The sequence below is a fragment of the Dromiciops gliroides genome, chromosome 3, assembly GCF_019393635.1.
Source record: "Dromiciops gliroides isolate mDroGli1 chromosome 3, mDroGli1.pri, whole genome shotgun sequence".
NCBI classification, from domain to species: Eukaryota; Metazoa; Chordata; class Mammalia; order Microbiotheria; family Microbiotheriidae; genus Dromiciops; species Dromiciops gliroides.
In genome coordinates this window covers 612816597-612840193 of record NC_057863.1, presented here as the reverse complement: position 1 = coordinate 612840193, position 23597 = coordinate 612816597, and the positions used below count along the sequence as shown (strand labels likewise).

General features: G+C 45.4%; 1 protein-coding gene across 2 annotated transcripts in view; it reads right to left on the bottom strand.

Moving 5' to 3' along the window:
• Nucleotides 1–23209, bottom strand: part of EIF4G3 (eukaryotic translation initiation factor 4 gamma 3) — a 378410-nt gene extending 355201 nt beyond the window's left edge. For both annotated transcript variants that reach the window (XM_043990697.1, XM_043990692.1), the window contains exon 1: nucleotides 23112–23209. The gene's annotated coding sequence lies outside the window, so the exon portion shown is untranslated. The remainder of the gene's footprint in view (nucleotides 1–23111) is intronic.
• Nucleotides 23210–23597: the final 388 nt, after the last annotated feature.

Genomic DNA, 23597 nt, shown 5'->3' with positions numbered 1-23597 from the left:
CAGAGGCTCTCACTTCAAATCCTAGCTCAGCTACACAAATAAGACCTAGGTGACCTGCATGGATAAGTGGGTCAACTCCCTCCTGTGGGCCTGTCTAGAGGAGACAGTGAAATGACCTCTCAGCTCCCAAAGGGAGTGTCCTTCCCACTAAAGGAGTATGTTCCCTCAGGAGCCCACACGGACAGCCACGCCACCCAGGTCACCGAGCCCACACTGGCTCACAGGAAGGGCCTAGATTTCTAACTCTATTTCCGATGATACTTTGCATTCCAGGGACAAACCATTCTCGGCATCTCTGAAGTGTCCATGATGGCTACCTCATCCATAATGACCCTGTAAAAGGTCCCTAAGCTGGGCATTACAGAGGAAAAGCTACTCCACTGGTTCCTTCCAAACAAAGACTCTTAGGGTGTTTTCTGCTTGCCTTTGTCACCCCAATCTAGACCAGCTGGCCACGGTTTAAGCTGAGCTGTCTTGAGGAATGGCCATCCCCACTCAACCATTTCACAGTCATTTATTAAGGGCCCTTAGTAAATTACTATGCAGGGCACTGGGTGAATAATGCACATTGAGATGGATAGCTAATTAATTCTCAAGGCACAGATCTTGCCAAACAGGCCCTGGGACAGAGAAGGGATTCATAACAACTGCCTTGGGCACCACATGGAGGGAGGCAAAATGACAAATATTCTTAATACAAGAAAGCTCCACTCACTCCCCACAGCAGAATGGTTTTTGTCACAGTTGCGTTTCATGGAGGCCTGACTGCCTCCAGGGGGGAGTTACCATCACCCAAGGGCTACACCTCAAACCCTCGGTGTGGGTATTGGAAGGAGCCCTAGGCCTAGGCTCAGATCTCAGCAGTCACTTGGTAGTGAGTAGAGGCGAGGCACTGCAGCCAGCACTCAGGGAGACGCTCCATTTCTTCCTCTAGAAAATAGGGCTAATATTCCCACTACCAATCTGACAAGATTATTGGGGGGGAACCTTGTAAAAATTTAAGTGCTATTGGAATGGGACTGGTGATGAGTAAGAGCTATGATTTCATTGACAAAGGCAACTCTCAGTGAAGAAACACCCTCTGCCAGTAGAAATGAGCAGTAGCTCTGCAACTTCTGGACACAGGGATTGAGCTATCTGAGAGCACCAGTCCCTGACTGGCCCGAAGTCAAACAGCCAATCACTGACAGAGACAGGCCTTTTAGCTCACTATCCACTCTCAAATTATACTAATAAACTCACTGTGAAAGATTTATGGAAAGTCACAGTGGATGAGAGGACCACAAAGACCTGCATCGACACATTTTGGACAGAAAAGGCCAAAGGCCTTTTCTCTCTCTACCCAGAGGCTGACATCACACATTGCCTCCTCTCACCCCAAATTCTTAGCACTATCAAATCTAAAGTTGTCATTGACCAAGGGAGCTTCTTCAGGGTGGCTGGACATACTTTTCAACCAGGATCACAACACCAAATTCTGCCCAAAATAATGTTTAAGGGCAGTGAGATAAGCCTAAACAATTCACAGTGGTGCCACTCAATCTCATCAATTTAGAAGGCAGTGAAAAGACAGGTGCCACTGTTTACACCACACTTGCTCTCTAACAGCTTCTGGCTTGTAATGGCCTAGAAAGTGTCTCTTCAACAACCCAAATTCTTCCCAGTAGAAAGTACAAAGGTAAAGAAAACTAACCCACCAAGTGCCTACCCATAAAATCTGTACACTGAAAGGCAAAAGTGGCATAAAGGCTGCCATTCAAAGGGCACTGGTCTGTTTTTGAAGATTTCTGGGTAAAAAAATGAATACCAGACTATGTCTATAGTACAACTGGAATCTCCATTACACTGGTACTTACGGACACACAAAATCAAAAGGTAGCACATCCCCAGGAATATCTTAGCCTCGAGGCATAATAAAAATCATGCTTAGGACATCAAACTATCCTGAACATATATATGCTATTTCGTGATAAAATATTGACGTTTTAACACTGAGGGAGGATGAGACATTTGTGTACCACATGCAAAAGCTGAAAACTGGCACCTGTTTGGAGAAACTGAGCTGCAGGACATACTGTGAGCCTTCTCTAGAACATATTATCATGTGCTATCAGAAAATAATTATGGAGCAGAGAGGACTGGTAGCATTTGCTTGGCTTTAAACATGTGTGTTTCCAAGAAGGAATATTAAAAAGTACCCTTTGCTGCTGCCACCTGCAGATTGCACCAATGGGTACCTCCCTACCTACCTCGCCTCCCTTTTTCCCAACTCCACTCCACTCTAATCTTCAAAGTGAACCTTAGTGGGGTGGAGCAAAAGGAGTTCCAGGGCACCATCTACTTCAGTGGGTGCTGGAGTCTGTGAAGCTGCCTCATTTCTGCACATGCTCAAAAAAGGTTTTACTAATAGGAAAAGCTTGGGCCATTTTATCTTGGTTTCTACGTCTGGACGCCACAGAATACCTGCCTTTTTCTTCCAAAACATCTAAGCACAGCTAAGTATCAAGAAATACTCTCATCGAAGAACGCTGCACAGGCAAGCAACGCCTTTCTGCAGAAAACCCTTCCTGATCCCCAGACCTCCTTGGGATTCTCCAGCCAGAGCCACCACAGCCCCCACCCTGGGAAAAACTGATCTCCCACATACTTGGTGGTGACATGTCTGTGCACATGCGACTGCTCTGAATCCATAAGCTCCTTGAGGGCAGAGGCCGCTTCACTGCTGTCTTTTTATCACAGCACCTGGCCTAGTGCCTGGTTCATAGGAGCCAATTAATCAATGCTTATTAATTGAGTAAACATAGCTGGCTAATATTCTACTTCTTAACCAATAATGTTTAAACTAATTTGATTGTTTGAAATTACCTACTGAACTCTCAGATTAATATATTCCTATCACAATGGGGGGGGGAGGGGGCGGAGAAAGGCCAAAACAAAATTCTTATGAGAAATCACATTATTCTGTTAAAATGTTTAATTCCTCTAAATCCCAAATTCTCACTCTATTAAAATAGAAATAGTACTGACCACATCTAAAATACTGCTGTTCTGACACTCTAGGAGGACCTTTTGAATATCAAAAGTATTCCTCCAAATTCCGACATGAATCTGAAAATGCAAAGGCTTCTGGAAACAGGCTAGTACACAACCACACACTTGCAGGATTTAGAGCAGCAAGAGTCCCATAAGATCCTCTAGTTAAATCCCCTCACTTGAAAGATAAAAAAACTGAAGCCCAGAAGAGATAATTCGTCCAAGACCTAATTATTCAGATGGGGAGGAGGGGGTGTCCAGAGAAATGGAAGTGGCTTCTACTCCAAGGCAGGTGTTGTCTTTTGCCTCTCTTTGAATTCCTAAAGTTTAGCCCATGCCTCTTAATAAAATGCTTATTGGGACGGGGCGGCTAGGTGGCGCACTGGATAAAGCAACAGCCCTAGATTCAGGAGTACCTGAGTTCAAATCCGGCCTCAGACACTTGACACTTACTAGCTGTGTGACCCTGAGCAAGTCACTTAACCCCCATTGCCCCACAAAAAAAAAAAATGCTTATTGGGAGACTAACTTGCCAGGTAATAAGTAACAAAGCTGGGATTTGAACCCAGGCCTTTTCCAAAGCCACTGTCATTTCCAGTACACCCCAATGAAAACCATAAAGAAATAAAATTACCCCACAGGATTCACCCACTGGGCTAAGCAGGAACCCATTCCTCAAACAAAGTGAAATCAAGAATGACAAAGAATGGATAAAGATCCAGCCCTGGATTGAGGAGAACCTGAGTTCAAATGTGGCCTCAGACACTTGACACTTACTAGCTGTGTGAGCCTGGACAAATCACTTAACCCTCACTGCCCCAAAAAACACACACATACACACACATATACAAACACACAAAAGAATGACAAAGAAAAGAGAATGCCCTCAAAGTTCAGGTTCTCTTCACCAAGAACTTGGTGAGGACCAGCACTATCCCAGGTGTAGAGTAATACAGTATTAGGGTACAGGAGGACAGCAGCCAAAATGTCAACAACTCACTGAACAGATTTCCCTTGGTAAAAACCAAGCCACAAAGCAGGCAATGTTGGAGGCAGTGGGAGAAGGTAGGCACACTCACGCACTACAGCTGTGAAATGGTACAACCATTCTGGAAATCAATTTGGAACTGGGCAGATAAAGCACCCAAAACGTCCATACCCTTGGAACCAGAGACTCCTTTACTGGGCCTACGCCCCAAGGAAGCCATCACTACAGAAAAAGTCCCCATCTACTCCCAAATATTTATAGCAATACTTTTTTTGACAGAAGACAGGGTAAGTGGCTTCAGGGCAACATTAGCTAAGAACTGGAGGGAGCAGTTGGTAAGACCTAAGATACTTACAAGCTGTGTGGCCCTGACTAAGTTACTTAGCCTCTAATTGCCTCAGTTCCTCATCTATAAATAGGGGTACACTGGAGAGGCAAAAAGCAAGCCACTTCAGCATCTATGGCAAGGAAACTCCACCGACAAAAATCTAGGAGTCACCTAAGAGGCAGACACAACAGAATGGCTGAACAACAAGAAACTGGAAATAAAGAAGATGCATATCAATTGGGGGAATGGCTACACAAATTGTGGTATGTGAATGTAATTGAATACTATTGTGCTAAAAGAAACGAGTATATGACAGAGAAGCCCAGAAAAATCTATATATAAACTAATGCTGAATGTAAGTAGAATCAAGAAAATATACACAGTAACTACAACAACGTAAATGGAAAGGACAACACCAAAAAAAGCAAACGCTAATCTAATGGGGCAGTTAGGTGGCACAGTGGATAAAGCACCAGCCCTGGATTCAGGAAGACCTGAGTTCAAATCCCACCTCAGACACTTGACACTTACTAGCTGTGTGACCCTGGGCAAGTCACTTAACCCTCATTGCCCCACCTCCCCCCAAAAAAAGCTAACCTAAGAAAATTATAAATATCAAGTGAAAATCAAATGAAGAGCTATGAAGATACCCCAAAGACACCAGCTTTAGTGGAATTGAGAGGTGCACACGCGTCACACCACACGTTTTCACACTCATCAATGTATCACACAATTATTGAGACTTTTTTTCCTCTCTCTGAAAAAATTACTTTTCATATAAGATAGCTCTGAGGAAGGGAAAGGGGGAAAATAGATGGGACACCATAGTGACATAACATCGATTAAAAAAACTGAGCCATAAATTCTGGCATTAAAAAAATAATTTTGATAAAAACATTGTAAAAAGATTCCTCAATTGAATATAGATGTCAACAACAGAAAAAAGAATGTTTCTTTCTACAAGGCTAAATAAACTGTGGGCCTCTGATCAAAGCAATCAACAAGCATTGATTTGGCACCAGCTGTGGGCCAGACCAGTGACAGGGATACCAATACGATGAAGCAAAGGATGGCTTCTCCCAATGAGCCTGTAGCCACCAAGGCTATAAGGAGGTGACTGCTATTCCACACACCAGCTCCCTGAAAGCAGAAAGGCCTTCTGATTACCCCAACCATCCAAGCTCTCCCTTGGCTGTCACCATCAGCTGAAAATATCAAGAACACAGCAAGGACCCAAGCAGCAACCTCCCTGGGGGGCTCCTCTGGCCAGGCCCATAGGACAGTTGCTCCTGAAGCTTCTCTTGCCACCCACTGAGCCACACATGCTTGGACCCCAGGGAGGTTTCTCAAGGACCCTTCAAGCTTGCTCTCTGGACCCCAGGAGCCTCCTCCTTCACCAGAGAGCTCTGCTAGTAGCGGGCTGCTTCACTGTCCCTTCTGTTTTTCTTGCCTTGAAAGCGAAAATGTTGCTTTTCCTGGATTCAAAGCAAACTTGCCTTCCCAGCATTTCTCGACAGCTTTCTCACTGCCGCAGTGCACTAATGTGGAAGCACTTATAACAAATAAGTTGCTTCAATGAATCAGTAGAGAAAAAAAAACAGCATTTCCCCTTCTACCCACCCCTAGAAGAAATGAAATTCCGGCACTGGGCGGGAGTGTGGAAGGGCCTCCGGGCTCTTCCCATCCTGAGACTCTCAGAAATGAAAACACGACTGCAATCGCTTAGGGAAGCAGCCTACAACTCCCTCTGGCTGAAGTGAGCGTCATCATAAAGGGCCTGCTTTTCATTTGAAAAAATCCAGAAGAGCAAATTTTCTCAGCATCATGGAAATCAAGACACAAAAACGAACAAACAGACAAAACCATGGAAGGAAAGAATTCTGTTCTATAGAACACACTTGGTAACTGTTGGAAAAGAAATATCTACAATGAAACTGAAACTGGTCTAGCAGGAGGTTAAAGCACGCAAGGGGTGAAGAGCAGCTGCGGAAAAGAGATTCCTGATCTCTCCAACTTGGAAGTACCATTACATTTTCCCTCTTGGCCTCCCCAACCCAAGGTAATTCCTTTTCAAATCTCTTTGTTCTAAAGGGCTTTATCATGTTCCCCACTGAGTCCTTAATTGTTTGTTTGTTTAACAGCCCAGATTAGAGCATTAAAGGGCCCTAGCACTGTTTGGGATCCTATTGCCACCCCCACCCCCGTCCTTTACCCAGAGAAGTGTGAAAAGGTTCATTTACATAATGTATTATTTCCCTAAATACAATGGCTCAATCAAGAGTTTCCTTTAGGCAGAACACAAGTACACCTCGAAAGTAAGCAAGCTGAACCCTTAATGGCAAAACTACAACCCCTTCCTACATCGTGGTCAGCACACGGCTCTATCCCAGAATCTTAAAACTCCAAGTTTCCAAGTGGAGAAATTATTCTTCAGTCTGAATTTTATCAGCCCAAACTCAAGTTCTCCATTAGGAGCTATGCATGACATTATGCCTCCAAGGGAGCAGCCCCAAACAAATTTAAGCATCATGCTAATACAAGCAATAACCTTATTCTTTTCATCAACAAGTATTTCCGGAGCTGGCAAGGCGCCATTACTACCTTCTAAAAATGAGCACGGTGTTTCTCTCTGAATGGTCAAACCATCCGATTCCAGGCTCTATGAGCCATATGCTTGAACTGAATAACAAAAATCGCCCCGGCCAAGGGGAAGGGACCTCTATGGCCCTCTGGGTAGAGCCCCAACCTGGGCAGCTATCAGAAAGGACAGCCAGCCTCCAGACATAACAGGTGTACCTGTTCTTCAGCCCCACCTCGAAGGGCTGTTGTGAAGAGCAACTGAGAACACTTGGCAAATCTTGCAGCACTATATAAATGGCACTTCTTAGTCTTACTATTCCATTTCTGAACAACTTGAATCACCAAAGAGTTTTGTTTGCATTGACCCCATAGAGCCCATCTACAACATCTGCTCACTGCTCCTGGTTCCTCTCTCAGAGACTAATAACAACGTCATAATTATATCCATAATCACTGACATCACACAGAACTTAGGTACTATGTCCAATGAAACAGTTTATGCCACTGGAACCTCATAACACCCTATGAGTTAGGTCCTATAGGTGTTGTTATTCCCATTTTACAAGTCCAGAGACTGATGCTCAGGGGTTAAGTGACTTGCCCATGACTGGTGCACACCACCAGTGCTGGAGGCAAATTCTGAACCTGGGGTTTGTGACTCCAACAAAACCACTTTGTTGTCCCACGATTTCAGACTGGTGGCAGAACTTAATGTGAAGGCCAGCGCTTCACATGCTGAAGGTAGTTATCAAGAAAACCCTCAGAAGTCTTCCCCTCTCCAGGCTAAACAAATACCCTGAGTGCCTTCCCTAATCCTTAGGGGGCCAGGCCTCCAGGGGTCATCCTGGGCCCCAGTTAAGTATACTCAACAGACAAACCAACAGAAAGACCAAAGGAAGGGCTGGACCTGGGCTTCAGAAGCCATTCGGGAAAGATCACCTGTGGGAGAACAAGCATCCAGCATGACTATGCCAGAGCCACCTCTACCAGAGAGGTAGCACCCTGTCTTCACACAGCCTGCAGCACCTGATGGGCCCCAATAAAGAGGAAGAGAATCCTGGACCTCTGGGTTACAGCTAGGCCAAGTTCAGCTCTCAACTGGCGAAGACTAGATGCTTCAAAGCACCAGAGCTCTACAAAAGCTCTATTTCACAGATCAAAGAGAGGAGGACTTATAAATGGCCTGTGGCATAATGGATATAGTGCAAATGAAGAAAGGATTGCAGGAATGGACCTGAAAACACGCCAGAGGCTCTCGATCTTGAACACCAAGTTGCCAGTACCAGGCCACGGCACTGCGATCTCCAGTTGGGTCTGAGTTTCCTGAGCTGTGATGGCAACTCTCAGGATACCACTCAAAGACTGGCACTGGAGGAACTAAGGAAATCCACACCCCAGGGCCTGGTGCTTCAAGTCACGACTGAAGAAAAAAGAAGAAAGTCCAGCACCATTCTGTCTTTCTGGCCTCAAAGCTCCACACTGAAAAATATCCTCCCTCTTTCTGGAACAAAACCGGTGATAAGCTAAGGTCAAGTGAGCGGCTGCCGGCTTGTGAAATATCACTTACCTCAGGAAGCTTGGATGGGTTCCAAAGACCAACATTTCTGAGAAATATCAACACCCTCATACAACAACATAGCAATATCACAGCTGACAAGAAGGTATTAGCCTTCAAAGTCGGGAATAGTCATCAGACTCAAAGTTCAACATAAATTAATTTCTGCCTAGTGTTCCAGGACTTACTTGTAGTCCAAGCTGGTGGTGTTCACACTAATTTAATGACCACAGAAAAGAAAAAATCAGCAACTCCCAATCGCATACAACTCTATAGCATTTCAATTCTAGTTCATCCAATGAAGGTTTATGTGCTGAGCCTTTATCCAAGATAAATAAACTCTGCTTTTATTAGACCCCAAAGGTTATAAAATGCCTCTTTCTAATATGGCCTTTTCCTGAATAGTAATGAAAACCCTGTTAGACACAGCTTGAAGGTATTTCCTGATCTTGCTTCTTTATTTTTTTTTTTACTACAGTAGCTGGCTGTAGCATCGGGGCATGTTTTAATAAATCAAAAAGAAAATTAATTTAGAAAACGATATAAATGTTTTAACCACAGGACTAATACTTCTGTCTAAAAACCCCATACCTTCCTTAATCAATGTTATAACCACTATTAAAGTCATGTAACTCAGCCAGAACTACACTCCCAATTTCATTCCTTCACACAAAACATTATATGTTAAAAATCTGCACAATCTTAGGGCCTAGGACAGTTGCATTCACTCCACTAAGAGTATATTTTATTGTTGACAAAAATGAGTGAAATTATTTCAGAGCAGCCACTTTCCTCACTTCCCAAGAGCACACAGGAGTTGGTAAGGGCGCTGGACTCCATGGGGTTTTTTAGACCCCACTAAGTCCCACATTACATTCCTCAGACTTCATCTCTTCCAAGTCTTCCCAGGACAGACTACCTTACACACCTCAGGCAAAATAATCTTTTAAAACACTCCATTTTTCAGCTGTGAACTGGTGTAATTGCTCCAAAAAACAATTTGGAAATATGAAAGAAAAATGACTAAAATATGTGTCTGTTCCCTGTGGCCACAGGCTCTCACCATGGGCAAAATACCCCCAAGGAGGCCAGAGAGAAGTAAAGGTACAATATAGACCAAATGTTCATAAAGCCAACTTTCTGAGAGAGCAGAGAACTGGTAACAAAATGGGAAGCAGTAATGGCCCAACGAATGATGAAATATGGATGTAATAGGACGATTATGAACAGTGAGAAATGAGGAATTCAAAGAAACACAGGAAAAGGAGAACTAAAACAGGAGGAAATAAACAGACCAGGAGAACAACAGACACAGGAGCCACAACAGTAAAGATGAAAAGAACCCTAAAAGGAAGAGAAGCCCTGAGGAAGCTTAATGAGTGAGGTGACCCAGAGATTGGGTCTCAAAACCTCCCTCACTTTCTTGTCAAGCAGGTGGTTAACAAGACGGGCAGATCATAGCTCACCTGACCAGAGAGTACTGGCTGATTTTATTTAACTCCCTTGTCTTTGTCACAAGGGACAGTTTATGTGGTGGATAAAGGAGTAGAGGATGTAGATGGAGGGAGGGTTAGGTGGGAAGACCAGGGTTTAACCAGAAATGATTTATCAAACTTGAGGCACCAATAAAACCTTTGTAAAAACCACTTGAATCAAGTCGCTCCTCTTCAGGCAAGCAAAATCCCAACTTCTCAGCACGGCATTTGAGACATTATAAAGTACTGGTGCACTATCTTCCAACTGCATTTGTTAATATGTCAAAACATAAAACCAGACCACACTCGAGTCTAATAAATACAGGTTCACTCAAATCTCAAATCTCCAATACGCTTCTCTCTCTCTCTCTCTCTCTCTCTCTCTCTCTCTCTCTCTCTCTCTCTCTCTCTCTCTCTCTCTCCCCCCCTCACTCCCTCCCTCCCTTTCTCTCTCTCTCCTTCTCTGTGTGTGTGTGTGTCTCTCTCTCTCACTCACTCACTTCCTCCCCCAAAAGCCCTTCCCCTTCTTCTCTCCAAATTCTAACTTTTCCCACATCTTTCAAGGAAGTTAAGTTACTGTAAACCCTAAGTCACACTGACCTCTTGCTTCTCAAAATCCCTCAGCCATTTACTTTCCATAGCACTGTTTTGGGCACTTTATCCCATGATACCCTGCACTATTATTTAAATGTTTCTATATTCTTAGCAATACAATGATCCAAGACAATCCCAAAGGTCTAATGATAAAACATACTATCCACCTCCAGAGAAAGTACTGATGTTGACTGAACATAGACTGAAGCAAGCTATTTTTCACTCATTTTTTTTCTTTTATTCAAGCTGTCTTGTACAAAATGACATACAGTAACGTTTTCTAAAACTGTACATGTATAACCTATATCTGATTTTACTTAACCACTTCAGGAAGGGGAAAGGAAAGGAATGGAAGGAGGGATAGAATTTGGAACTCTAAATTAAAAATGTTTATTATTTTAAATAAATAAATAAATGTTTCTAGAGTTAGGAAGATCTGACTTCAAATCCTGACCCAGACACTGTCTGTGTGACCCTGAGCAAGTCACTTCACTTCTGCTTGCCTAGTACCTCCCCCTCCCAGAACTGGTATAAGGATCAAGGAGATGATAATTGTGAGGAGCTCAGAATAGGCACATGTGGAGGCTAGCTGCTGCTGTTGTCATATGTGGTTTTATCTCCCAAGGAGACTCTAAGATACTTGAGACCAAGACTCAGACACCGCCAGTGCTAAGACCACAGTAAAGGTTCATGAAATGGCAGCTGAATGAATGGTGATCCATGAAATTGCCTTCATCAAGAACCTTCTGTGTGCAACAAACCTAAATTAACAACTGTATGAAACACTGCTCCCCATCATTAATAATAAAAGAAATACACATCAAAACAAGCCTGAGGTTTCACCTCACACCCAGCAGACTGGCAAAGTCAAGAGGAGAGAGCTTGGGCATGGACAGGAAACACGAGTGACCACACTGCTAGTGACCGATGCTGTGTGTGAAGCAGAAGTCTGGAATTAGGCTAAGAAACCAAAACACCCATACAGAGACACCACTGCTCACCATTTACACCAAGCTCGAAAACAGACCCAGCAGCATTTTATATGTTGGCAAAAACCTGGAAACAAAAGGAGAGGCACGCTGACTGGAGAATGGCTAAATGAGTTGTGGCCCTCTGAGAAATAATGAATAAGTAGACTCTAAAGCAGCACCAGAAGACTTGTGTAAATTCATACAAAGGAAAGAGTAATCAGACAGGGAAGCAAGACTCATTCATTACAACAGTGGTCATGGAAGAACAGAAAACACTGAGGCCTGTGTAACTGGAAAATGATAAGGACCGATCCTGGGAAGAGGTGAGAAAAAGCACCTGCCTTCCTCCTTTTCAGAGCACATGAAATACTGTATCCCATGTCTCTGAGGTGTTGGTCACTTCTGTTTACCTTTTTTTTCTCTTTTTCACTTTTTTCCCAAAGAATGGCTTGTTGAGGAGGGGAGGAAGAAGGATTTATTTGGGAATAAAAGCAGTATCAAAACAAAAGAAATTTTAAAGTTTTAAAATAAAGAACCTTGGGTAATAAAGACCACAGAAATAATGTTACCTTAATGGGGCTGAGTTTCTCCAGTTTTCACACAATGCAGTAAAAATGTTTTCTTAGGGGCAGCTAGGTGGCACAGTGGATAGAGCACTGGCCCTGGATTCAGGAGGACCTGAGCTCAAATCCAGTCTCAGACACTTGACACTTACCAGCTGTGTCACCCTGGGCAAGTCACTTAACCCCAATTGCCTTACCAAAAAAAAAAAAAAGGTTTTCTTGGACTTGTAGATTAAGATCTACTTTTTAGTTATAAATAATATTTTGTGTCTGCCTTTCCCCTAGGCCCATAAGGCATAGCTGGTAATTCCAATGATATCCTCAAAGCCGGAACGAAAGATGCAATCACCGTCCTAGTCAATGGCATGAAGACAAAGTCTTTAGAGTCACAGCGTGTGCCAACCTCCCCAACTACTCTTTCAATATAATTTAACTTGCTCCAAAGCCCAGGCTCTGTGCAGCTTCTGGATTCTTTTCCCACCAGTTTTAACCTGGGTATAGAGGTCTGAGTACTTTCCACTCACTGCTAGGGCAGAGGACCTCACTAGTACAAAGTGCCTTCTCCTCTGGAGGCCCATTCATTTTGCAATGAAAGGGCGGGTGAAGGATAGAGGCCTTCTCTGGACTATTTGTTTGGGAGTCCACAGAAATCTCCAACTCAAGCACTTAATAAGCTTCCTCTTCTCTCAAACTCTTCTGTCCACTTCTCCTAACCCTACCCCCTAAGGTCCCTCAATTTGACTCCTACCACACCTTATCTCCTAGCTCGGGGAGATGTGCCAAAGAGAAGAGAGTATTCATGGACACAAATCACAGCTGTAACAGCCTTCAGACATTAGGCCTTTTAAAACCACACAGTATGTACATGTGCACTGTGGCCTGCTGAGAACCTCCAAGCCTCTCTCTCACCAACGCTTCTACCTACTACAAAACACAGGTGGGAGAGGCAAACTCCTGCCGATACCCACAATGAGCTAGAAACGCCCCTGCCAAGACTGACGTTACCGACTTCTTAACAAAGTGCCTGGGACTGCTTTCCCACAAACTTGCTAAGAAGCGAAACAAGGACAAGATTGATTAAATGCACATCCTTGCGATGGCTCTGTGAACTGGATCACGAGTATTCATTCCTAACAAAATCTGGCACTATTTTCTATTCCCATTACAGTGAGCTCAAGCCAAAACCACGTTAGGACCTTTGGAATAGGCTCCCACAGAGCATTCTTCAACATGTGCAAATCGAGGGGTAAAGTGGAAAAAGTTCAGGGGTCGGGGTTCAGGAGCTCTGGTTCAAACCCCATCTCAGCCTCAAATGATCACTTTAAAGAATCCATCATTTGGTCAATGGTATTATTATTTCGCCTGTGCTTTAGGGTTCCACAATGTCCTGAGGCTGAAATAACCTGTCACCTGGTGATTACCAAAATCCAATAAAAATACCAACTTTGTGGCGTCAAGCCCATTCGAATTTAGTTGAACTGGTTCTCAGACAGCAGACATTCAGTCTGTTACCTGGCCCATACTTTTCAATTTGTTAAGATCTCCCAGGGCTTAAGTTCTTCAAGCTCAGCCTTTGGGAACCTGGGGACATTCATTCTCTAGGACCATGGTATCAAACTTAAAAAGAGACAGGGCCACAAAACCAAACAGAAGGACTTCTGTGGGCCACACATTAACTTAGATTTAAAATGTAATATTATTTTACTATATTTATGTTTTGTTAAACATTTCCCAATTACTTTTTAATCTGGTTCAGACTGCCCTCAGGAATATTGGGGTCCACTGGTCATATGTTTGACCCCTGTGCAATAGAGCCCAAGAAGGCATAGGAAAAAGGCACTAATTGGAAGAATAAAAAAACAAACTCTGAATTCTTTTCTTTGCTTTTTTTTTTTTTTGGCTTTTTTTCCCCCCAGGGCAATGAGGGTTAAGTAACTTGCCCAGGGTCACACAGCTAGTAAGTGTCAAGTGTCTGAGACCTATTTTGAACTCAGGTCTTCTTGAATCCAGGGCTGGTGCTTTATCCACTGTGCCACCTAGCTGCCCCCTGAATTCTTACTAATGCCTCTCTTTTCCTGATTTCTAGCCTTTAACTTCACCACCTATTAAGGCGATCTCCCTAACGGATGTAACTGGAGTGTTCTTTTTTTTTCTTTAAATGAATAAAAATTGCTTTTGGTGCACACTGGGCTCTATTAAATCAGCTACAAATTAATAAATATCTGCATGAATCAATAGAAAATTCTGGCAGTTAGTTTGTGAAGGCATCTAAAACTGGCTGGTTAAGAACATGGAGAAGTAGAAAAGATCCTGGATACAGAGTCAGGGGACTTGGGTCCAAATCTCAGCTCTGAGACCAACTACCCTTGTAGGGCAGGGGAGCAAGACCCTTCACTTCCCTACTTCCCATACGTGTCTTTTTTTTGGGGGGGTGGAGGACGCAATCGGGGTTAAGTGAATTGCCCAGGGTCACACAGCTAGTAACTGTCTGAGGCCACATTTGAACTAGGATCCTCCTGACTCCAGAAGCAGTGCACTATTCACTGGGCCATCTACCTGTGCCCTACCCCTAGGTTTCAATGTCCTTATATATGAAATAAAATAGCTAGACAAGAGAATTTCTCTGTTTCTCCTTCCTTTTAGCTCTAAAACCCAGGATCCCAAAGAGCCCTGGAGTCTCAGATAAGGAGCACCTACCTCCTCCTGCTTTCTTTCAGCACTGAAATTCAAAACCATAAGGGACAGCCACCTCATGAGACTCTGGAGCAGCTGTGGGTGCTGCAACACTTCCACAATGTGAATTTCGGTGGCAGCTTATGCCAAAACCACCATGGAATTTCCTTTCTCTTCCTTGAGAATTTAATCAGTCTTATTTATGAACAAAATAAAACATTTCATATGATCTAGAATAACTCTTGGTATTACCGTCCCAGCAGAACTGGACCTTATCTCATTAAAGCAATTCATGCCCACCCATCTTTCCCTTGTACACCTGTTGATGCATACACAACCCTGACAACCAACAACAGGCCAAGCCCTCCCCCTGCCAACGATACACCCTCCAACAACAAAGCCCTACAAATGTTTCAGTCTGTGACTAAGTGAGCATCTTGCTCTGACAGTAAGGCCCAAATTGAAGGCTGAGTTCTTAGGTAAATGTCACCTGCACCTTAGATCTCAACTAGTCATCTCAAAATTGTCTATCACAAAGGAGCAAGCAAGAGACTGCCAGTGATCCACCACTCAATCAGTGAGTGCCTAGTGGTGCCAGGTCCTATCCTGGGCCCTGGGGATGGCAGCACAAATCGATCTCCACCACAAGGAAAACAACCTGCATTCCATGTCCTAAAGACAGTGAGTCACCAGCACTGTTTTCACGGAGACGGCACAAGGCTTCAGCAGGGAAAAGCCACTTTCCTAGCTTTAGCTGGGAATGAGGAGCACAGGGAAGGAATGATTTCACTCCCTCTTGAACCTGCATCCAGCAAGGGCTGGGGGAGGAGCTCACAGCTCAACCCCCGCTCCACTGCCTGCCAGTGGGCAGCAAGGCCCCCACCCTTTCTGGGGGCCAGAGTCCTCAGCTAGACCACAAAGGGGTTCCCCTAGACAACTTCTGAAGTCCCTTCAAGATCTCCATTCTATGATTCTCTGAACAAACTAGTAAGGCCAATAAGGCGGTCTGACGGGTCCTGTCCGCCCAACACTATGGTTCCACCACCTCAGGACTTCAGCTCCAAAGCAACAGCTTTGGCTTGCCAGACGCTGTCCCCACCAGCCCTTATCTCTCCTGCTACAGCTAAAGTCCAGAGGTTCATGGTCCATATGTGAAAGTCCCTATGTAGCTCTAGCAATGGAACCAGGAAGAACCCCTGACTAAAGCCCCTACCATGTGCCAGGCAACGGAGTTGGGTTTTGTTTGTTTTTTAAATTTTAATGACAGCTGCCCGCAAAGAGTTTACATTCTACTGGGGACAAACGACCTGTCCCTGTATAAGCACGTACAAACAAGCCAAATACAAGGTAATTCAGGGAGGGGAACTAGCAAAGTCCTCCAGGAGAGGAGGCAGCTGCTGAAATGAACTCTGAGGAATCGAGGGATTCTAGGAGGTCACAGGAAGGTGGGGGGATGAGGGGGAGCCAGTCTGAAGGCCCACAAGACGGAATGCTCCACTGGAAGACCAACAAGTAGGCCGGCTTGGCTGGTACAGTATTAAGAGGAGCAATACATAAGGAGCCTGGCAAGGTGAGGAGAGTTCATATTTGATCCTAGAAGAACCAGGAAGCTATAAGAGTGTACTGAGGTAAGGAGCATGGGCAGAACTTCACCTGAGGAAAAGCTCTTGGGCTCCTTTGGAGCTAAAGTCCTGTGTGAAGAATGTATAAGAATGGGGAGAAACGGGAGGCAGGGAGACTAATGAGGAGGCAACTACCACAGTCCAAGTAAGAAGTAATAAGGGCAGGGGCAGCTACGTGGCACAGTGGATAAAGCACTGGCCCTGGATTCAGGAGGACCTGAGTTCAAATCCAGCCTCAGACACTTGACACTTACTAGCTGGGTGACCCTGGGCAAGTCACTTAACCCCTACTGCCCCACCAAAAAAAAAAAAAAATAGAGGTAATAAGGGCCTACCTCAGGGTGGCAGCAGAGTGGGGACAGGCAGGGACTGGATTCAACAGATGTCAGAGGGAGAATCAACAAGACTTAGCAACGGAATGGACTTAGGGGGTGAGGGAGAATGAAGAGTGCAGGCCGCAAAACCCAGCGACTGAAAGGATGATGGTGCCTTCAACACAAGTTCAGAAGAAGAGTGGGTTTGGCAAGGAAAAAACTAACGAGATCTTTTCTGCCCACAATGGAGTCTGAGATGCCAAAAGTACACTGGTTTCACTGAAGGAAGAGATGGTGAGGATGAGGAATTCAGAGAAACATGGGGAGATTGGTGTGAGCAGAACCAAAAGAACAATGCACAACAATGTAAATGAAGGGAAGAAAGTCTGACTCTGAGTAAATGAAAGTGAATAATGCTATGTGACCCTGGGCAGGTCCCTTAGCCCTCACTGCCCCACCAAAAAAAAAAAAAAGAAGAAGAAGAATGATCCCAGAAATTGAATTATGAAACAGAACCTAGTCCTCCTGGCAGAGAAGCCAAGAGCGACTCCTTAGGCAGAAGTCCTCTTACACACATTGGATATGGTCACTGAATTGACATTTTCTTTGATACAAAGTTCAATCCAGAAAAGATGGATAATTTCCAAAATGACCGTGATTTAAAAACAAAAAGGACCATCAAGTTTTTAAAAACTTAACTGACAATTTTGACCATTAACTTAAAAAGCTGTGCTCAGTAACTTGCCGCCTCTGTGACTTGAGATGTCCAGAAATACCTAATGCTGCACACTGAGATGGCCACAGCGGGCCCTTAACAAGTGCTTATTTATTCATTCATTTGAGCAGGAGTGGTGGAAATGCAACACTCAAGGCTAGTGTTGGTAGCCCCCAGCCCTCCCTAGCTGAGCACTTTGTGACAGTTCTCTCCTCTTTCTTCTCTTCTGCCCCACTATTTGCTTCTCTCCCCTTTTCTGCCCCTTCCTCTCTTCTCTCCCCTTCTCTGCCCCCTCCTCTCTTCTCTCCTATCTGGCCCCCTCCTCTCTTCTCTCCCCTTCTCTGCCCCCCTCCTCTCTTCTCTCCCCTTCTCTGCCCCCTTCTCTCTTCTCTCCCCTTCTCTGCCCCCTCCTCTCTTCTCTCCCCTTCTCTGCCCCCTCCTCTCTTCTCTCCCCTTCTCTGCCCCCTTCTCTCTTCTCTCCCCTTCTCTGGCCCCTTCCTCTCTTCTCTCCCCTTCTCTGCCCCCTCCTCTCTTCTCCCCTCTCTGGCTCCCTTCTCCTATGACCCATTTGTGCCTCTGAACAATTCAATTGAATACCCCCCCCAGGTTTGCAAAGGGCTTTCCTCCCAACAAGCAGGTGGTAGTGCAAATAACAGTCCATTTGAGACATGTGAAAACTAACTCTTAGAAAGCTGCAGTGAAGGGCCCAGGGACTTATGGCCCGAAAGAACATCTAGAACAACTCACAGTTATTGATTCAAAGTTCATAAATCATTCAATGTCTGAGTCAGGACCTGAGTCAGGACCTAAGCCTGAGCCTTCTGACTCCTGTCTCAGGTTGCTTCCACAGCCCCTGCCCTCAAAGAGCTTACAGTCCAGTACACAAGACACGCACACAAAAAGCTCCAAGTCAGTGTGTCCTAAATACCCAGGAGAGGGTGAGAGATCTGGAGAGTAGAGATCACTCCTGGTTAGGAGACATGGGGGAGGCTTGAGGCCTTCCCAAAGAGCGTTCAAGGTGAATCAGGCTGTTGAGAGCCCCAGAACCTAGAGGGAGGGATCCGGTGTCTGTGTGGACACATGCTGGAGTGCTTGGCAGAGCCGAGCAATGAGCTCACTGAATCCAACTGCAGCAACTCACCCCCCACGCCTTAAGGCTCCAGAAGTTATAAGGGCCTCAGTTATCTATGGATGTGAAAAATACAATCCAAAGAATCACTTCCCAAGAGACAAAAGTCACAATCCATCCCCACACACAGCTTTCTTGCTCATACACAGACCCTGCCCTGAACCAACGAGGTCAACAGTATCCCCCAACACTCCTTCCAGAAAGGGTCTGTGGGCAGACTCAGTTGTCCAAATCCCTGTCCCAACGTCTAGAACACAGAAGAGTACAAGGAGAAGAAAAAACAGGGCCTCCCGTGCTGAAAGTAAAAAGAAAATAAAACAGTGAGATGACGGAAAGGAAAATACAAGCTGGCTAAACAATATGGTTTAATTCTCATGTGTAGGAAAAGGATGAAGGCCAAAGATCACTGACCAGCTGTCTTACCAGGTTCTTTACAGACTCAAAAGTCCGGCCTAGTGAGCCGAGTCATTTCCAACCTTATCTCATAGGACTTCCTACCTTCTCTCTACACTACAGACACACCCTGAACCTTCTCTACCTCAGTTCCCTCACTTGGGATGTCTTTGCTCACCCTCTTTGATCTGTTGCATCCCTCCATCCTTTAAAGACCAATTCAAATGCCACCCTCTGCGGAAAGCATGCTCCGATCTCCCAAATCCCTGGAATCAAACAGAGCTTGGCTGCCCCCCTCTACTCCAAGGTCCTGGCATGGCTGGGTGTGAAAGTCATTTGTATCTATGTCAATATCTCCCTGGCTAGACAATAAGCTCACTAAGGGCATCTACTTTTTTTTCTCTCTTCCCCTTAACTCCAAGCTCTACAAACAGTGGCCACTTCATAAATGAGGGCTGGGGTAAAAGAACCTGCTGCCCTCCAAACTCCACTGAACCAGTCCAGAAGAACTGAGACTGAACAGTCTCTCAGAGGGACCTTCAACATAAGAAGATGCTGAGAACGGTTGTTCATAAAGACCAGAAGCAAGGCTCTGCTTAAGGCAGAAGCTTTTTGGCCTGTGAACACAACCTACATTGTTTCAAGTTACCCTGAAAGTGAGAAGCTCCAAGCTGGTTCCTTCTGAGTTAATAACAGGCTCCGGTTTCTTAGCATTTCAGCTAGAAGTGAGGCAGATACATCTCGAGGTAAGTATTTTAAAGCACTAAATTTCAGAAACATATTAATTAAACTCACAATGTGAACTCCTTAAGGAGCTGGGGCAGGGGCATCCTGTGGCAGTTCCCCATTTTGTAGCTTTGAAAACTGAGGCTTATCTAGAGCAAAGCTTCTTAAACTGTGGGTCTTGACCCCTAAGGGGTCACATAACGTAACTGAATGTGAATGTCTGGGAAAATACGGCAACAGTAAAAGGTTATGTACAGCTACTTTAAATACCTGTATACCTGGGGTCATGTAAAAATTTCTCCAGTGAAAAGAGGTCAAGAGTGGAAAAAGTTTAAGAAGTCCTGATCTAGAATAAGTGGTCACATAGCCAGTAACAGAGCAGAACTCAGGTGTCTTCCCTCCAAAAGCTGATCTCCCAGCAATAATATATCCCTTTCCTGTCCTTAACATTTTTCCATTTCAAATATCAGAAAAGAATTTTCAGTTTGCCTTTAACCTGCATTATTCATAACAATCAACTCCCACAGTCAAAGAATTTCACTCAGAGCAGTCTCTTTAATTGGTACCAGCCAAATAAGTTATTTGTTTTTCTACTATTATGTTTTTAAAAGCCTGCTGATATCAAATTCTTCACCTTACATTTACTATTTTTCCTAAAATGAAGAGGACACCCTAGGCTCATTTTTGTGCCACTGCTGCAAATGCCCAGATGCCACACTAATCTATCAGTTCAATTCAGAAACATCGGCACCAGTCTTTCTAAGGCAGTGCCCTGGAAAGGGTACTATCCAACCTTGCACATCTGACTCTGAGCTTCCATATCACCTTATCACAGACTGACCATCTGCATCAAACACAAATGCAGGACTCAGGGGAAGAGAGTAGACAAGCCAAAAAACCTTGCAGGAAACCACTAAGGGAATCCCTGGCTACTGCTGTTATTGGCTATGATGCATAACTACAATCCGAAAGTATAAAAATGACATTATCAAAATCAACTAAACTTAATTGCTTCTTAGTGTCAGCACATTTTTGTAAATTTTAACCAATTCCCCATTACCAAGATATCATCCTACTGATCCCATGAGTCATTACCAATAGAATCTATACTTTAGGCTTCATTTCACTCTGCCCACTCTCAGATTTTAGCAGGTGACATATCTGGCTATTTAAATAGGAAAGAACACGGAGAGCTGGGAAAATAGGTGAAGAGGACAATTATTTGTAGCTTTAATGGTGAAAAGTAAAGCCAAGCCCACCCTACATGGAGAGAAAATGTCACTTTTTAATTTGTCTACCTGAAAAATCCACCTTCAGTTCACCACCTTTACTATAAACCCTCTATTCACCAAAACACTACAAAGTTGCAGCATTAGTCTCAACCAATCCTAACAATTTTCAAGTCCCTCCTCTTGGGACCCATTGAGAAAAAGCATATTGGCCGAAGTCATTCCTACCCCCTTTGTGCATAGTCCAATATAAAGCCAAAAAGCTCACCAAGCCTTACCACACACAGGACTGCAATCTTTACATGTTAACTTTTCCAACCAGGTACATGTTACTCATCAGCTAGCTTCCGTTTATGTTAAAATGCTAACATCACTCAAAAGATACTGGAAGTGAGCTACTGAAATGGCAAACTAATTCTTGGTTAATAAAGGAAACCACTTCTATTCTGGTATATTGCCCCATTAGGTGGGGAAGCGACTAAAAGATATCAAGGAATGTTTTCTAAGAAACGTAAAGTGCAATGAGATTGCTGGACCAAGAAGCTGAGCTCTGATTCGCTCCAGTCATACCAGACAGCTTTCCCACTGCAGAGCACTTGGGAGAGCTATCAAAATGAGGCAAGTTTCACAGGAGCAACACATGGTTCAAGTATATGGCCTCGCTTGGAATTAAATCTCATCAATGAGAACTCTTTCATTGAAGAGAATCATACCAGACAAAACCATTGTGAAATCTGTACACATATCACAAGGCAATAGAAGTAAGCCACTGGGTATATATCAAAGTGTTATGAATAACAATATTTTAAAAGGAGTGAAAATGGCACTTGAAAGAAAATGAATCAAAACAATGGATAACAGTGATTCAACAGGAAAGGGAGGCTTGCTTTCCCCTGTATGGGGCATAATGATTACATACATGAACCAAACTAGTCTCCCAGGGTCTCAGGACCTCATGTTTAGAAGTTCCCTGATTTCTGGACCTTCTTCCTTCAAACTCCCTTCTTTGCCCCTCTATGTGCACCATGATATGAAACAAAAAACAATCCGTCTGCCCGCCAATAGTGATGTATCGATTTATGCTTATACAGGTGAACTGGTACATGATGAAATATTATTCTCAGGTTAGTAATAAATAGAAAATCCCCATGGGTTTGCTGGAATTTTTATTTCATTTATTAGACTAATACCTTGTCACCCACCCCCAAATCAAAATGGTCTGAAAATTCACAACCAAGCCACACTTTCCAGCCCTAAAAACGAAAATAATGCACAGAAAACGCAGACGTACAGCAAGCACTCCATTTCCATGCGGATCCTTGAATTACCTCTAGACCTCGGGCCTACCAGAAGCAAATTAAACACTTTTAAACCACTCAACACAACACCACCCTTTCTAGCAGTGGGAATTGGAGGGATGAAGGGAGGAAAGGAAGAGTCATTTCGGTTAATTTCCTCTTCCGCTAAAGGCCAGAGAGTGGGAAGTGTCCAGGCTAACATTTCTTTCTCATATCCAGTTCTATAATCACCACATGACAACTCCCCAATTCACTTAAAAAAAAATCAGCTGGGGGAGGGGGAAGGCCTTCGGATTTTCGTTGTACATTTTTTTTAAACCCACTTACCTCTAGGAGTGAGCTGGTAAGTTTCAGTGCAGCACAGACAGGACATTTACAAACAAAAGTTTATTGTCTATTAATTAGGGGCCTGGCCCGTTAGGTGAAAGCCCAGAGGATGCCCTCGGGACTGGATGCAGAGGAAGAAGGGCTGTCTCACCCACCCACCCATTCCATCTCATTCCAAACCGTGCCATCCCATCCCTCCCGGGGCAGGAGGAGCAAGGAAGGGTGATCCTCCCACTCAAGAGGGAAAGCTTCCTTCTTCTCCCCGGCCTAGGTCCAAAGCACCAGCCCCACGGTGCCTGCCGGGGGAAGGGATGGCAGGGGGACAGGAAGATCCCCCCCAACTGCTGCTGCGGGCGGGGACGGGATCCCCGCAGTGCTGCTCCGTGAGCGGGCAGGGGGACACCGCACACTGACACCCACACACCCACACCCATCCACACACACACACGCAGACACACGCACGCCCCCCGCTCCCCATCCTGGCCCCGGGGGGCTCGCCCCCTCTTCTCCCGGGCCGGCCCCAGCGCCTATGCGGCCGGTAAGGCCCGAGCCCCAGACCCCGCGGGCGGGCGGGCGGACAGGCAGGTGAAAAGGATACTGTTGGGGCGCCTGGCTCTGGAGGGCCCGGAGGTTCGGGTGGGGGGCCGCCGCCGCCGCTGCCGCCGCTGCAGCCGCCGCTGCCGCTGCCGCCGCCGCCGGGTGAGGGGGAGGCGGGACCGCGGCGGCCGCCGCCGCCGCCGCCACGGCCGCCGCCGCCGCCGCCGCTGCCGCTGCTCCGGGGGGTACCGGGGCCGGGTCCTCCGGGTCCTGCGGGGCCGCCGGGGCCGGGTGCTCCCGCTCCCCCTGCTCCTGCCGCTGCTCCTCCCGCCGCCGCCGCCGCCGCCGAGCCTGATTTCAGAGCCGGTTTCTGCGGTAAACTCATGGCAAAGCGCAGCCACCAACCCCCCCAGAGGCGGAGCGGGAGCCGGAGCGGGAGCCGGGGCCGGGGCCGGGGCCGGGGCCGGAGCAGGCGCTCCGGGGAGCGGGGGCCGGGGGCGGCGGGGGAGAAGGAGGAGGAGGAGGAGAAGGAGAAGGAGAGGGGGCA